Source organism: Nuphar pumila, chromosome 2 (genome assembly GCF_984573655.1).
Source record: "Nuphar pumila chromosome 2, dmNupPumi1.hap1.1, whole genome shotgun sequence".
Lineage (NCBI taxonomy): Eukaryota > Viridiplantae > Streptophyta > Magnoliopsida > Nymphaeales > Nymphaeaceae > Nuphar > Nuphar pumila.
The window spans coordinates 33,309,634-33,324,514 of record NC_143250.1 but is presented as its reverse complement, the minus strand read 5'-3'; the positions used below and the strand labels follow the sequence as shown (position 1 = coordinate 33,324,514).

At 39.9% G+C, this 14,881-nt stretch overlaps 1 protein-coding gene and 1 long non-coding RNA gene across 10 annotated transcripts in view; both read right to left on the bottom strand.

The window, feature by feature from the left end:
• Positions 1–14,881, bottom strand: part of LOC149845205 (DNAse I-like superfamily protein) — a 184,252-nt gene that overhangs the window by 133,403 nt on the left and 35,968 nt on the right. The window lies entirely within an intron of this gene.
• On the bottom strand, positions 11,797–13,886 carry LOC149845206 (uncharacterized). Its single transcript, XR_016430181.1, has 2 exons — positions 13,294–13,886; positions 11,797–13,182 (listed from the first exon to the last, which is right to left on the bottom strand). It is a non-coding gene; the product is annotated as an uncharacterized LOC149845206 (long non-coding RNA).

Below are 14,881 nucleotides of genomic sequence, written 5' to 3'. Positions count from 1 at the left end.
GTAAACCCTTATTTGACCAAAATTTAGGGCTTAAACCCTTTCATTTTTTTGATAGATCTCTCACGCAGCCTCTCTCTCTCTCGTCTCTCACGTAGCCTCTCTCTCTCTCTCGTCTCTCACGTAGCCTATCTCTCTCTCGTCTCTCACTCAGCCTCTCTCTTTCATCTCTCGTTCAGCTTCTCTCTCTCGTCTCTCACTCAGCCACTCGTCTCTCACCGAAAACTGGCATTGTCTCTCTCTCATCTCTCATTTTTTTTCACACGCAGTCTTAGAAAGAAAAGTTCACATGTTGATGATTGTGTTTAGTGTAGTTTGATTTGAACTCCTACTTTAGCATAAGTTGATGATTTCAGAAACTTTGGAGAAAAGCTTTTTTTACAAATTTCAATGTTCAGATTTGTTTCCTTGCATGTATTTATGTGGATTTGTTTCCTTTTTGGTATTATGCTTCAAAAGTTTGAATCGATTAGCCTTGTTCCATTTAACTCTTTTGGCTTGGCTTAGTTCACATTTTTTGGTTAAAGAAGATCTTGTGCACTTATTGGTTTATCATATACACAAGCATGTATGCATTCATTATTCATATTGCAACTGCTATTAGTTTATTGTTTGTTTATGCATTTGTTGACTATTGAATTATTGAATCATAAAATGCAGCAAAATCTGTTATAGAAGATACTTTTCTTCAGGCTAGCATACTACTGTTAAATTATAGTATCTTTGTAAATATATATGTTAATATATTAACATATATATACATTAAATGTGTATATATGTGTTAATATATATTAGGTATTTATGTAATTTTTATATTTTCTTTTGTTTTTTATGTTTCTTATTTTTGTAATAGGTAGTGCCCCTTAGGGGCACTATTGTTATTATGTTCTAGCTGCTTTACATGTTAATCTCATATTTTTTCAGTGTTTATTTGAGATTTTTTATTTCTTGTTGGTTGTTGTTTCATCAATAAAGAATTTGTTATTTATTTATAATTTTAGATATTTTTTATAGTTTACTTAAGTTTTAAAAAAAATATTTGAGGCTTACGCTTTACGCCTCGCCTCAAATTTTGGTGGAGCGCCTCGCTACGCCTCAAGGCTTTTCACAACACTGATATATATATATATATATATATATATATATATATATATATATATATATATATATATATTATTTATAATTATGTAATAGGTAATACCCTCTAGGGTTATTTTCATCATTTCACAACTATTGTAATAGGAAGTGCCCTTTAGGGCACATTAGTACTTAATTTTTTTTTGTCCTTTTTGTTTTTATAGGGACTATTTGGTTAAATACCAAATAGAGTTGTGTTTCTGTTTTATTAGTCAACATAGAGTTGACTAGTCAATAGAGTTGTTAGAACAGTTCAACCAGGGTTGCCAAACTAGGAAGCGGAAGCAGGATACGATACGAGAAGCGAAAGCGAGAAGCGATGCATTTTAAAATGTACAAGAAGCGGAAAGCGAGGAAAAAAAATATAAGAATTGAATGAGAATCAAAATGAAACACAAATAAGAACTAAAATAAAAGTGATAATATTACATTTTATGATTTTTTAGTATAAGAATTATATTTTTAACAAAATCTAAAAATGATGACTACCAATTTAGAGAAAACGCATAGAAGTGAGTGAGAAGAGTGAGAGAAAACACAGAAAATACAAAAAGTTGAGTAAGAGAACATATAAGAAGAATTAAGAATATATAAAGCATGTGAAAAGTGTGGGGGAATCGAGGTTCTCATCAAGTTTCAGAAGCGAGGAGTATTGTGCTTCCGAAACGAGTTTCCAAGAAGTGAGCTTCCCACCTATCTAAGAAGCTTCTGGTAACTCTGAGTCCAACAACTATATTTATAGTTGTTGAAACAATTCAACAGCTCTATTGAGATTGCCTCTTGTGTATAAATAGGGGCTTTGTCTCCCTTCATTCTCTAATGCTTCTCTTAAGCATTCATGCTCAATAAAATGTATATTTTTATATTATTGTGTTCTTTTTAATTTCTTAATGACTTGTATGCACTTAGTGCTTATGTAGTGCTTTAGTGCTCTTGTATTGTCCCTTAGTTGGACTTGTGTATGTGCATCTACATTTTGTGTTTATGATCATGTAAGCCCTTAGAGGCCTTTGTATTTTAGCATATTTCATTACAGTTCCTGCATATAGCAGCCAAACGAAGATGGTATCAGAGCTAGCAACATAGATTTGAGGCTTGTATGAAGGAATATGGTGTAAGTTGCTATAGTAACATTGCTACAGTCTGCTAGAGTATCATGAAGGATTGTTTTGGGTCTTTTGTTGTTGGTAAAGAATATGAAAAGAAGACTTCCGAAGCAAGTTTCATCTGCGTTGGAGTCGTCTAGAGGAAGTTATGATTTTTTTAATATTTCCTAAATTGTTGTCCAACATTTTCTGCTGAATTGAAAATCAGTGAATTCTGAATCGAATTTGGAGTCTTGGCTTGGGAGTTTGTGAAAAAAGTGTGTGTGTGTGTGTGTGTGTGTGTGTTTCGGGTCTGGATCTTATACCAGACCCGAGTCCATTCATGTATAGCTTTGTATTTTTTCTTTTATTCCGGGTCTGGATATTATACCAGACCCAAACCCACAATGTACACTCAAATATTAATACAGTCCTTAGGTCACGATTTCATTATTGAAATCGCGACAGCCGCAGCTTCTTCCTCTTATATTCCTTTCCATTTCTCTCAACGCAGTCTGAAGAGGAGATTCTAAGATGGTATCAGAGCTTAGATCCACTTAGGGCCTGAAGGGGGTTTCCAAAGGAGCGACCAAGGTTTGAGATCTCTCCATTTCTCTCGTTTTCTTCACTTTCGATTTTCTCCATCTCTTTTCATCTCTCTTCTCGTTTCTTTCCTGAAGGATTCACATCTCACGTGAATCTCTAAGTCATCACGTGAATCCTGAATCTCAAAAAAAAAACTCGTCTCACGTGAATCTACTGTTTCGCGTGAATACCTGAATCATGAATCTCAAAAAAATCTCATCTCACGTGAATCTACTATGTCGCATGAAACCCTAAGGTTCACCCATTTTCTTATTTGTCTAGCATATTCAGATCTGATTGCTTTTGCATCAGATCTGGAATATTTCTCCCCTGGGCATCCTTCTGCCATCTGGGCTGGAATTAAACCATTGCTGTTCAGATCTGATATTTATTAGCATCTTTTTAATTTGCTTTCATTTCTACCAAGTGTCTCGACTTTTTGGCATATTTTCTTCTCGTTATCACAACTGGTACTCAATTAACAGTTGTCTGTCAATGTTATCTTCATCTGTTTTTGTCCAGATCTGAAAACACAATTAGTTTTCAACTTTTGTTCAACGTGTGAGGAATCTCAATTTTCAATTAGTTTTCAATTCCTATTGTGTCAATCTCAATTTTATAAAAAAAAAGGGAGGGAAGGAAGGGAAAATTCAGATCTGATTCTCTTTTGAATCTAACAGTCTCTAATCGCTAGTTCCTCGAAGGTTGCTCAGCCAAAAAAAAAAAGGGTGCGACGAGCTAATTTTTTTGGCAGCAAACTGGGCACTCCGTGAACACTCGAATATCCTTGTTACATCCTTGTTCAATTCCTCTTCCTCCATGGATTCTCATTCTTCTCAATCGAGTCTCTCTTCAAGTTTCCTCAATCAACTTGTTTCCGAAAAGTTAACCACCTCAAACTTCTTAATTTGGAAGAGACAAATCATACCTTTTATAAGGAGCTAAGGTCTCTTAGGTCACCTAGACGGAACCACTCCAGTCCCACCAAAATTGTTACAAGAGAAGAGAAAGATAATAAAGGGGCGAGTTCAATTGTGTATGTCAAAAATGCAGAATATCTCACCTGGGAAAGGAAAGATCAATCAGTAGTTGCATACATCACTTCTACTGTAAAATCCCATAAAAAAAAATCTGTTTGGACCCGGGCCGGGTCGGGTCCGGACCCGACCCGGGCCCCTTTTTATTTTAGGGTTTTAAGTAACCCGACGCAGGGTCCCGAGCGCCGCACCCCCCCCCCTCTTCTTCCCCTTCGTTTTCGGGTTGATTGGGGAAACCCACCGAGGTTTCCCCTTTCATCACCCCCCGAGCTCTTTATGAGCATTGCTGGAGGGCGAGGGGAGGCACGCCTCCCCTCTCGAGCTTCCTCCCCCGCGCCGGTCTCCTTCCCTGCTGCGCCCGCCGCCGACGCCGGGAACCACCCCCCCAGGTACGCCGTTCTTCTCTTCTCCTCCCTCTTCTCTTCCTCACCCCCCTCCCTGTCACCTCGCCGGGAGGCCGGCAGGCTCACAGCCGCTGCCGCGGCCTCCCACTGCCTCCTTGTGCCATCGGGGCCCCGATAGGTGGCTTACGCAGCCCCTGTCGTCCCCTTCTCTCGCAGGGGATCGCCGGAGTGCCGGCAAGGGACTTGAGGCCCCTACGACCCCCCCCCCCCTTTTTTCTTTTTCTTTCCTTTGCTGCCACCTTCTTGCTGTCGGCAGGGGATTGGCCCCTGCCGACCTGTGCTTTGGCAAGGGCTGGCCCCCCTGCCATCTTCTTGTTGTCGGCAGGGGTTAGCCCCTGCCGACCTGTGCTTTTGGCAGGGGCTGGCCCCTGCCATCTTCTTGCTGTCGGCAGGGGTTGGCCCCTGCCGACCTGTGCTTTGGCAGGGGCTGGCCCCCCTGCCATCTTCTTGCTGTCGGCAGGGGTTCGCCCCTGCCGACCTGTGCTTTGGCAGGGGCTGGCCCCCTGCCATCTTTTTGCTGTCGGCAGGGGTTGGCCCCTGCCGACCTGTGCTTTTGGCAGGGGCTGGCCCCTGCCATCTTCTTGTTGTCGGCAGGGGCTCAGCCCCTGCCACTGTGTGCTTTTGGCAGGGGTTGGCCCCTGCCATCTTTTTGCTGTCGGCAGGGGTTGGCCCCTGCCGACCTGTGCTTTTGGCAGGGGCTGGCCCCTGCCATCTTCTTGCTGTCGGCAGGGGCTCAGCCCCCGCCACTGTGTGCTTTTGGCAGGGGTTGGCCCCCTGCCACTGTGTGCGGTAGGCAGGGGCTTAGCCCCTGCCATTTCATGTTGTTGGCAGGGGCTCAGCCCCTGCCACTTGGTGGCTGTCGGCAGGGGTTGGCCCCCTGCCGCCACGCTATGTTTTGGCCGGGGCTCATCCCCTGTCGCCCCGCTATTGTCGGAGGCAGGGGCTTGTTCCCCCGCCGCTCGTCTGTTTTCGGCCAGCAGGGGCACACCTCTGCTGCCTCTCTTTTTCCTATAGGCAGGTTTGTCTTTCTTTTGCTCCGCATTATTATTAACATAGCACTGTTGCAGACCTCGCATCGGACCCCCGCTCTGGCTCCGCGGCCCGAGCCTCGTATCATCTACACGCGTAGACGCACACAGCTGCACGACATCCCGAGGTAGGGGAAAGTCGCACGAATAGTGTGTATGAACAAAATAAAATAAGACTTCTGAGATAGAATAATTATTTTTGCATATTTGCGACTCTGAAGAAGTATTTGTTGATCCATGTTTTACTCTTTGTGATTCTTTTGAAATTTCATAATGTAAATTCTCTGGGTAGACTCATTCTAGAAAGAATCAAGTAGTTTACTTGTCATGCCTGTTTACGTGTACGAGTGCTTAACTCATAATTGTCTATTATGCATGCTTATTCCTTTGAAACTGCATACTTAAGATAGACTTTGTGAAGAGACTCAAAACCACTGCAATTGCTATTATAACCGAACCTTAAGGCAGGTACAGTATAAATTTTATATAAGATCATGGAGGGTATTGAAGTGTGAAATCTATACTTTACTGAATTTGATAATATCGGCCTCCACAAGCCAAAGTGCTCAGAAAAGCAAAACATGTCATGTAGGAAACAAAAGAATCATAAACCATTATGTTGCCCTCTCATCGTAGTTGTACCTCTAGGAAGGTACGATCGTACTTTTGGACAAGTACGTCCCATGTGGGTTACGATGGTGGGATGATGAGGTTGTGGCAACCTCGATGAGTGCAATTAGAAAAAAATGCTGAGATCACATAAAAAGGTGACCATTCGCCTTCACAGGCAAGATGCTCGAGTGGGTCTAATGGACCAGAGCATGTAGGATGGGGCGGCGGTTAAGAAACCCCCGTCGTACCCATCCGATCTTCACGGTTCATCAAGGGAGAGGATGGATGGTACAAAGACTCCGATGGACAGGTTGTTAACAACCACCCCACGGGCAAAAGACTCGGTTTTCCCCAGTCATCGGAGTTAGGGGAATTGGGATTACCATAAATTATCCTAGGTGGTAACTCCCAGGCACTTCTGCAGAAGTTAGATGCATCCATGGGCCACGAATGCCTTTGGGGATTTACTCTCTTGGTCACTGACCGTCCCCTTAGGAGCGGACTCAGTCAGCCATCCGGGTTAATGAAAGCACCTGACATAATAAACCCCCGGATCGGTCTCGGTTGTTTCTACGTTTCGCGTCTGTGCGTACCCACAGGCCAGTTAATATCAGAACTTAAGGAATATATTCATGAATAGTTGTAGATGGCTAAGACGTACACTGCTCCAACTAACATCTCTTTGCACTTATTACATTTGTTAGAATAGACTATAATTGTTTTAATTGCTTAAATATCATAACTGCTTATCTCATGAATGCCCTGTTTTATTTTCATTCTACTTATATGTTCGTGCACCTACTGGTTTGTTATGAAACTGACCCATTTCATGGGCAGGTGAGGAGTAGTACGTCACTGGCAGCCGATGGCGTGGTGCAACATGGATCAAGATTTGTCTTCTTTCTGCTGGCGGCTTGGCTCTTAGACTTTTTGGAGTTTTCTTAGATTTATTGAACTTTGGAATAAAATGCTCATTTTGTAATAAACTGCAGATTTTAATCTATTGCCTTATTTCTTAAATTCCTTTAAGTTGTTGTACATGTGAATGATGGTTTTTCAGCTAACGTACCCAAGATTATTGACTTGTGTTCCTTTCTAAATGTCTTCCGCTGCCGTTTTTAAAAGTTCAAACTTTAAATCTTTAAAAGGTTTTTCGATGAGGTTTTCGAAATCACAAGTCGAAATTTTGGAGCGTTACATCTACATTGTCTCAAGAGGTTCTTGTTGCAATCCCCAAGAACTGTACAGCCCTGCAACTTTGGGAGAAGTTGGTCCAGACGTATTCACAAGTTTCACAGGCGATGATGGTTTTTCTCAAGAGGAAATTTCAGCTACTGAGAAAAGATTCCATGACCATCATGGAATATCTCAATAAGATGAAGACTATCACAGATTAACTTGCAATCATAGGATCTGTCGTGAGTGAAGTCATATGGTGCAACAAACTCTCAGTGGATTGAGACCCAACTACAATATGATCGTCACTTCACTATTGTGTCTGTCTACTCTTCCTACTTTAGATGAGTTGCAAGCTAAATTGATTCAGTATGAAATGACTTTGAAGGGATTTTCTGAAGAAACACATGCTCATGCAAATTCCCAAGAAGTTTTTGCCACAAGAGTGACTTATGGTCGAAGACGAAGGCGAGGGGGACAAGGGCAAAATGGACACGGAGGACGTGGATTGCTTCTCACTCCAAAATATCTTGACTCACAATCAGGGACAAAGGTCGATCCCCACTTGCTTCATTTGTAACAAAAGGGGGCATATCAAGGCAAATTGTTGGCACAACCCTGAAAATAAAGGAAAGACTCTACAGACAAAACAAAAAAAAAAAAGCCAACTAATATCAGAGACAATGGAGAGATTAGAGATCTGTTAATATCTGCCCTGTCAGAATTGAAATTAAAGCAGAATGATCAAGGCACATGGTTCGTTGATTCAGGGGCAGCAACTCATGTGACTGGTGATGCAGTTACCTATCCCTTATTTTGGCAAAAGTAAAATTGTCACTGGAGATGGATCCTATCATCTTGTTTCTCATGTTGGAAAATTTGTCATTCCCATGTCATATTTTACTCTTGAACTTACCGATGTCCTTCATGCTCCAAATATCAAGAAAAATATTGTTGTTGTTTCTAAGCTTGTTGATAATAATCATGCTTCAGTCGAATTCACTCCCTTCGCTGTGCAGGTCAAGGACCTTCGCATGAGGGAAACATTCGCTGAAGGAAAGAGACAAGGCAATATGTATGTCTTTGAAAAAGCTCCATGTCATCCCGTCCACCCTATTCATTTGGATTTGAAGCCTTCATTAGAGTCGTGTTTCTTCTCTTCAACAAATGTTTTTAGAGTTTTTGAATGTAATAAGCCTTCCTTGTAGCATAGTCGATTAGGACATTGTGGTAGTCATTTTATTGAAAAACTTGTTTCTAATAATCTCATTCCAAAAGAAAGTCTCAATATGGATGAGAAAAGTCAAAAGTGTTCCAGTTGTCTTTTATGCAAAAGTCATGTATTGCCTTCCCATTCTATTAATAAGAGCTTCAAAGCCTTTTGAGGTAATATGTTCTGATATATGGGGACCTGCCCCAGCTGCCTCTGGATCTGAGAGCAGATACTATCTAATCTTTATTGATAGCTACTCTCGATACACCTAGATATATTTCATAAAAAATAAGTCGAAAGTTTTCCTTTTGTTCAAAAACTTTCTTTCCTTAGTTAAAAATCAATTATCTGAGTTCATCCAATTCTTCCAATGTGATGGAGGTGGGGAGTTCTCATCTAATGACTTTAATTCTTTTCTTCAAAATAATGGGATAGGAAGAAGGGTGTCCTACCCACATACCCCTCAATAAAATGGAATTGCTGAGCGAAAACACAGGCATATCGTTGAAAGTGCCATGAGTATGCTCCATGATAGCAATCTTCCCATTAATCTGTGGACAGAAGCTTTTCATTCTGTCGTACATGTGATAAATAGATTGCCTATGGTTGTTCTAGAAAATAAGTCTCCCTATTACTGTCTTTTTGGAGCTCATCCTAGTTATCATGATTTGCGTGTTTTCGGATGTGTTTGTTATGTGCATATTGATCGGTCCCTAAGAGACAAGTTTCAGGATAAGGCTCAAAAGTGTAGATTTGTAGGATAGGCCGAAGACTACAAAGGATATAGATGTTATGATCCTGTTAACCGACGTATCAGAATCTCAAGAAATGTCAGCTTTGATGAACACAATTTTGATCACAAAACTGGCACAACAGATATGCCCTCTACCACCACCGAAGTTTATTATCCTTGGCTGAATTCAGAACTTTTTGCTAGTTCCAATGAAGTTTGCTCTCCAGATTGTGGATAGAAGGAAGAAGAAATGTCTGAGACTATTGGCACATCAGGATTACAGGATGGGGAAGAAATTTCATTCGTACCGGGCAGATACAAGGGCATTTGCTATTCTAGACAGATAACTATAGCACCACATCTTTCAAATGACACCTCAACAACTGCACCTACTTCCTCTCATACTCTTGAGGTTAGAAGATCCAATCGCATGCGACATCCTATTGATAGGTGGGTCAGTTATAACAATTTCTCCTTGGACTTTCAGCTCTTCTTAACTGCTTTGAATAAGGAAGATGAACCTATCATGTACTATCAGGCAGTTACTTCTACCAAATGGGTAGAAGCCATGAATGATGAAATGCAAGCCTTACATGAATGTGGAACCTAGGAAATCGTCCCCAGACCACCTGACAGAAATATTTTTGGATGTAAATGGGTCTACAAAATAAAGTACAAACTAGATGGAACCGTTGAACGATATAAGGCGAGACTGGTTGCAAAAGGATTCACTCAAGAAGCAGGACAAGACTATGATGAGACATTCAGTCCAGTGGTGAGAATGGGAACAATTCAAATTGTTCTTTCACTGGCCGTTAAACATGGATGGAAGTTGAGTCAGCTTGATGTTAAGAATGCCTTCTTACATGGGGATTTGAAGGAGGAAGTCTACATGGAACAACCCCCTGGATATCAAGAACAAAATTGTAAAACACATGTGTGCAGGCTAAAAAGAGTTATCTATGGCCTAAAACAAGCATCTCGCTCTTGGTTTGACAGCTTCTCCCTTGAGATTCAGAAGCATGGATTCTCACGCTCCCTACTGGATCACTCACTATTTATTTTTAGAAGTCAGAATGTGATCACTCTATTGTTAATTTATGTTGATGATATAGTTATCACAGGAAACTCTGAGGATAACATCAAAGAAGTAAAAGACCTATTAGGACAGAGGTTCAAAATGAAAGATCTCGAAGTCTTGCGCTATTTTCTTAGCGTAGAAGTCGATAGTCAGGCTCATGGCTTGACTCTCACTCAGCACAAGTGTACGATAGATGTTCTCAGCAAGGCAGGTATGAAAGATTGCAAACCTTTAGCAACTCCTAGTGTGCTCCACCAAAAATTAAGTACTCATCATGGAGACCTGTATGAGGAACCCACCAGATACACCAGATACCGCAGTCTAATAGGAATGTTGCAGTATCTCACATTTACTCGACCTGATATTGTTTATTTAGTCAATCAAGTATCTCAATTTATGCATGCACCACGTACTGGACATATGGAGGCAGTTAAGAGAATACTCATATATCTGAAAGGGACCATTGGAGATGGCTTGGTATATTCCCCACAGTCGTCTGGTAAGAATGTGCGTGAACTTACTGTATATTGTGATGGAAACTGGGCAGGAGATCCTGATGAGCGAAGGTCTACGTCGGGATATTGTGTTTTTATTGGGAGAAACCTAGTCTCTTGGAGTAGTAGAAAATAAAAGGTTGTTGCTAGATCAAGCACTGAAGCTGAGTATGGATCCATGGTTGCCGCTACTGTTGAAGTCACGTGTTAGGCATTTACTAATTGAAGTGGGAGAAAAGATCTCTCCGTCAACCTTGTTGTGTGACAATCAAAGTACTCTCAATATGTCATTCAATCCAGTACTCGCGCTAAGCATATTGAGATCGACCAACATTTTTTGATACAAAAGGTTGAAGAAAAAGAGATTGAGCCTGAATTTGTTAACACCGAAAGACAAGTTGCAGACTTTTTTACCAAGGGCTTGACAAAAGATCATTTTTGGATGCTTAAAGGCAAGTTGTTCATGGTTCAGAACCATGATCAACTTGAGAGGGGGTGAAAAAAGTGTGTGTGTGTGTGTGTGTGTGTTTCGGGTCTGGATCTTATACCAGACCCGAGTCCATTCATGTATAGCTTTGTATTTTTTCTTTTATTTCGGGTCTGGATATTATACCAGACCCGAACCCACAATGTACACTCAAATATTAATACAGTCCTTAGGTCACGATTTCATTATTGAAATCGTGACAGCCGCAGCCTCTTCCTCTTCTATTCCTTTCCATTTCTCTCAACGCATGCTGAAGAGGAGATTCTAAGAGTTTGGTTCCACTTTTTTATATAGAAAGGTATTGGAACCCTTGTTTGGTGAAAATATGTGTTGGTTTGAGTGTATTTCAAAGTTTGGGATTGTGGAACAAGAGGTGGCAGTTGTGGATTTATGGTTTCCTCGATGTGTTTTTTGTGATGCTGGACTGATTTAAAAATTGAGTTGAGGTTTGAAGCTCTTTGAAGGTGTAATAAACTCGAATCTTTCATTAATTGTTTACATTTATCTGAAATTAATAGGTATTTTTCTAAAGATGGGCGTGGGATCCATATTTCGGATCCAAGATCCATAAAGGATCCATATGTAAATTATATCATATTTGAAATATATACATATATATATGTGTAATTTAATAAATCAATAAAAAGATTAATAAAAATATGCAAGGGATCCATAGTTGGATCCATTTCGACCCAGCCTATGGATCAGAGTTGCCAGTCGAGGAAGCGGGAGCGGGAAGCGATACGGGAAGCGGAAGCGGGAAGCGAGGCACTTTCAAAAATTTAGGAAGCGGGAAGCGTGGGACCACTTAGGAGCGAACCGGGAAGCGTCTCGGAAGCGACATAGGAAGCGTCTCGGAAGCGACATAGGAAGCGAACCGGAAGCGACCTAAGAAACTATAAATTTCTAAATTATAAATTATAAGCTACAATGTTCTAAACTCTAAGTCTAACCTTAAAATTAACATAATCCACTACTTCACTTCATCATGCAAGATTCAAAATAAAAGTATACCAAAAAAATATTATAAGACCATGACAAAAAAGTAACATAAAAGTTTTTAAGTTGGACAACTCCAACTACATCATAAAAAAAAAATAATAATTCAAGAGTTCATTAATCTGTCATCTTTCTCTTCCCCTTCAAGTCAGCAATAGATCGCGAACTTTCTGCATCATCACGTGCATCTTGTCCTCCACGTCCATGTCTTCTGCTCCTTCCTTCATTTCCTATAATGAATACGTTAAAAAGTTAAAATGTTCAAAAACCATAATTTAAAATATAAAAAACACAATATCAACATACCTTGCCTAGGTCTCCGGCTAAAGAAACGATCAATCCGACCATGAGGAACTGATGGTCGCTCTTGTATATCTGCAGTTCTACTAGCTCTGATGGATTGATTTGTATCCTCTTGAACTTCATTTGTACGTATAATTATTGGAGGTAATGGAGCTCTTGGTTGTGCATCTTTATGTTTGGATTTGGAAATAGTGCTTGATTGTTGTGCACTATCATCCAAATCTCTCCATCGCATATCCTCTAATCTCAACGTATTTTCTTCTACAATAGGAAGTTCTGGATTGATATCCCATTTTCGACTAGGCCCTTCTTTATAGCGATTGTTGCACCTTTTATAACAAGAATATAAAATATGAATGCTAATAAACAATCAATGATAAAAAAAGAGAAAAAAAAATACCAAAACAAAAGTACAACACAGTTTAATTATACCTGTCAATCAATCGAAGATTGGAATGAATATACACTAAGGTATCAGCACGATCTTCATTGAGCCTATTTCTTTTAACATTGTGAATGTAACTATAGGTGCTCCACACTCTTTCTGCAGAAGATGTGCTAATAGGTTGAGATAAAACCTTAATGGCTAATGCTCTCAACTCCGGTGTATCACCACCATAAAAACGCCACCAATTAAGCACTGACATTGTAGGATTCAGTGCATCTATTCGTGCTGCATTTCGGCTAAATCTTCCACTTCTTGATGAAAAAGCCATAAGTTGTGACCTATAAAGTGTAGATAACTCTTCATTTCCAGAAGATATGACTTCAAGCGCAAGCATTGCACCGTCTAAGATATCATTATCCTTTTCTGCAAAAAAAAATGTTTAGTAACTATAACAAGAGAAATGCAAATGAAATAATAAAATAATTAAATCATTTAACTTTAAACTTTATTAAATAGATAGAATTAATTTTTTACCAGGAGAAACTCGTTTGACCCCTCCTGCTGCTGGGATTTTGAGATACTCCGACTCGTAATATTTTGGAGTAAGCATGTGGGCTAGACTATGGAGAGGCACATTCATTCTGTCCCATCTATTTGAGACAATCTTATGAATCTTTTCATATAAATCTGGTTGTCCTTTTAGATTGTCTTTGATTTCCCCCAACATGTTGTCCATGCCTTCATACACTTCACCAATTATAGGGCCTTCCTGATCACAAAATTTAATCATCTTGTAGATGGGTTTTGTAATCAATAATGCTAAACGTACAGAATCCCAATATTCTTCATCAAGAACAGTTGTTTCTGTTGTAAAAGCCCTTTTTTTCATAATTTCATCTGTGCATGATTGCTTCCAATCACTCCATCTATCTGAAATTACTGTGAGCCTTAAGCTCTCCCTCACATCAAGCAAGCGTTTCAAAGTAGTATAATGTGAAGCAAACCTTGTTTTTGCAATCTTTATTAATTCTAATTTTTCATTGCTTCTAAAGATTGCTAGTGCTTTTGAATGATTTGTGATATACTTCACAATTTCTTTACTCTGCAAATATGTTTCTCCCAACCAATGAAACTTATGTGCCAAATCCTTGAAGATCAAATTAAGTGTGTGCACAACACAAGGTGACCAAAAAATATACTTGTACGTTTGTTTTAATTCTTCACCTGCTAACTTGCAATTTGCTGCATTGTCTGTAATCACTTGCACTACATTAGAAGGCCCCACAAGTTTAAATCCCGTCTTCAAAAACTCGGCAATGTTTGCAGCTGACTGTTGCACATTAGAAAAATCGCTTGCATATAAGAACATCGAACCAAAACAGTTTGAGGCAAGTATATTTATCAAGTGTTTGTTCTTGATATTTGTCCAACCGTCTGAGATAATGGAAACTCCAAACTCCTCAAACTTTTCTCGAAATTCATTTAACTCCCTGTGAACACACTCTTTCTCACTGTCAAGCAACGTTGTTCGCGCTTTTTCATATGATGGGGGTTTATATCCGGGCACTTTACTAACTGCAGATATCATCTCTTCCCAATATGGTGATCGAAGCACATTGAAAGGTATGCCATTTGCACACAAAAATCTGATAATTTTGTGATCTACATCATCTCTTTCTACCTTTTTAAAGGTATCACGAATATCAACTGTTTTTTGGCTTCCACTAGATGATGTAGTCATACTAATAGGCTTCTTCGGAGTATCAATTCTTGATCTCCTCAACTCAAATGCACTTGATGAAACCTCCACTCGACGAACTTGCCTCTTAATTTTTTTTGCCAATTCTGCATTTTTTGCAACTTCAGGGCAAAAGGCAATCCCAACACTTTGTCCCTTTGGAGATCCCATGAGATGTGCAAAAACTCGAGTATATGACCCATGATAAATATTTTTGCAGTGCCTGCACATAAAAACTTGGGTTCCACCTTGCTTTCCTTGCCCACTCTTCTTTTGTTTCAATACATGGCGCCATAGCACTGTTGTTTTATGCATGCTAGGCGGTTCATCATCTTGGTCATCTTCAAAATAGTAGTCATCCAAGTCATATTCTTCTTCATCTTC